Here is a 2,384-nt window from a genome sequence, read left to right as displayed (position 1 = left end):
GAGCTGGTTAAACTGTAGTAGGGTCCACATAGATACTAGTCATGCTGGTGTAGTCTATAGCTGAGCTGGTTAAACTGTAGTAGGGTCCACATAGATACTAGTCATGCTGGTGTAGTCTATAGCTGAGCTGGTTAAACTGTAGTAGGGTCCACATAGATACTAGTCATGCTGGTGTAGTCTATAGCTGAGCTGGTTAAACTGTAGTAGGGTCCACATAGATACTAGTCATGCTGGTGTAGTCTATAGCTGAGCTGGTTAAACTGTAGTAGGGTCCACATAGATACTAGTCATGCTGGTGTAGTCTATAGCTGAGCTGGTTAAACTGTAGTAGGGTCCACATAGATACTAGTCATGCTGGTGTAGTCTATAGCTGAGCTGGTTAAACTGTAGTAGGGTCCACATAGATACTAGTCATGCTGGTGTAGTCTATAGCTGAGCTGGTTAAACTGTAGTAGGGTCCACATAGATACTAGTCATGCTGGTGTAGTCTATAGCTGAGCTGGTTAAACTGTAAACTGATTTGTTATTAATTAAAATTCAATACAATGTTTTAATCTTGTACATTTCCATGAATCATGATGTCTGGTGTTGATGTATATTGGTTGTCATTCAGAACCATTGATATGTTTTCTCAGTTGGTTCTCTGTCTCTATGTAATTCTCCTCAGTATCATTGATCAGCTTGTTGGCTCGGTCCTAATTGATGTGTTCTCTGTCACCTGGAGCTGCATGGAAAATGGTCCAGGAACTAAAGGACAATTCAGGACTAGTCAGCCCACTACAAGCTGGTATCACTTACTTTCTACTAAACTATATGGTCTGGTTTCCCAGACACAGATGAATCCTAGTCCTGGACTAAACAGTATGTTCAATGTAGATGTCCAGGAAACCGGCCCTAAATGTGTCATCTTTCATCCTCCCATACTGCTCAGTCCAGCAACATTAAACCTGTCCAGCAGGTGGTGCTGTTGACCAAACAATAAAACCAGCAGATATCTTGACTTGCCACTCAGTATATCAGTAATGTTCAGAATAGTACTTTAATATCATTGGAGATTGATGGTCTTTTTAATCCACTATCCAGAGTCAGGAACAGATGAAGTTAGGTCTGCTACTGTTCAGTGATTAAATATGATTTATGGTGATGGGAAATAATAAAAAACACTAAACTTCATCTAGTAATAGTTTTCCTTTGTTATTTATTCCAAGGTGTGTCTTTAACTTGTAAATGTATTGTGTGGAGGTGAGCTAGTGGTGTGGCTGATAGAATAGAATGAAAAGGGAGGAGGGGAGGAAGAGGGGAGGAGTGAAGGGCTGTTCAAGAAACCAGATGAGGAAGAGGAAGATGTTCAGTGGAATTACTGTCTCTGTTCCAAATGGTTCCCTATTCCCTATGTAGTGCACTACGGTGCTTCTGACCAGGTCTAAAGTAGTGTTCTACGTAGGGAATAGGGTGTAGATTTATTACAATATCATGCTTTAGTGTTTGATACAACAATATATTAGATCTCCACCCCCCCACTTCCTGTCTGTCATCCCCCAGTTCTGTTAAGACTTCCTCTCATTGAACTGGGCCTCATTCTAAATGGTCACTTTGTATTGATAGTCCATACTGGTCTTTACTATGACATACAGTATCTGTATTGATAGTCCATACTGGTCTTTACTATGGTTCTACATACAGTACCTGTATTGATAGTCCATACTGGTCTTTACTATGGTTCTACATACAGTACCTGTATTGATAGTCCATACTGGTCTTTACTATGGTTCTACATACAGTACCTGTATTGATAGTCCATACTGGTCTGTACTATGGTTCTACGTACAGTACCTGTATTGATAGTCCATACTGGTCTTTACTATGGTTCTACATACAGTATCTGTATTGATAGTCCATACTGGTCTTTACTATGGTTCTACATACAGTATCTGTATTGATAGTCCATACTGGTCTTTACTATGGTTCTACATACAGTACCTGTATTGATAGTCCATGCTGGTCTTTACTATGGTTCTACATACAGTACCTGTATTGATAGTCCATACTGGTCTTTACTATTTATTTTACCTTTATTTAACACAACATTAAACAACACTATAAACACACATACAGTACACCAATTACATATTACATTAAAAACACAAACATCTTGACTAATAACAGCTGGCCTAAAAACAATAACACTCTTCTATGATATATAAATCGATCAAGTGTTTAAACTCCACCAACGAAACTAGATCATCACATTCTAAAATGTTCAGGAGAGAATTCTAGAACCACGTTGCTTAGTAACTAAAACTATTTCCACCAGGACCTGTTCTACTTCTTGGTTCTGTTAGAAGCAAATCAGAATGGGACCGTAATTTATATTCATTTACTGA

General features: G+C 38.8%; 1 protein-coding gene across 3 annotated transcripts in view; it reads left to right on the top strand.

Moving 5' to 3' along the window:
* The window catches only part of LOC110511243 (E3 ubiquitin-protein ligase TRIM16), a 20,491-nt gene extending 19,318 nt beyond the window's left edge, over positions 1-1,173 (top strand). For all 3 annotated transcript variants that reach the window (XM_090230850.1, XM_090230849.1, XM_090230848.1), the window contains one exon: positions 1-1,173. This exon is cut by the window's left edge and continues 831 nt beyond it. The gene's annotated coding sequence lies outside the window, so the exon portion shown is untranslated.
* Positions 1,174-2,384: the final 1,211 nt, after the last annotated feature.

This window comes from Oncorhynchus mykiss, chromosome 4 (genome assembly GCF_057628025.1).
Source record: "Oncorhynchus mykiss isolate SJ-2025 chromosome 4, ASM5762802v1, whole genome shotgun sequence".
Classification (NCBI taxonomy): domain Eukaryota; kingdom Metazoa; phylum Chordata; class Actinopteri; order Salmoniformes; family Salmonidae; genus Oncorhynchus; species Oncorhynchus mykiss.
The sequence above is the reverse complement of the archived record's forward strand: the minus strand, read 5'-3'. Positions and strand labels throughout refer to the sequence as shown.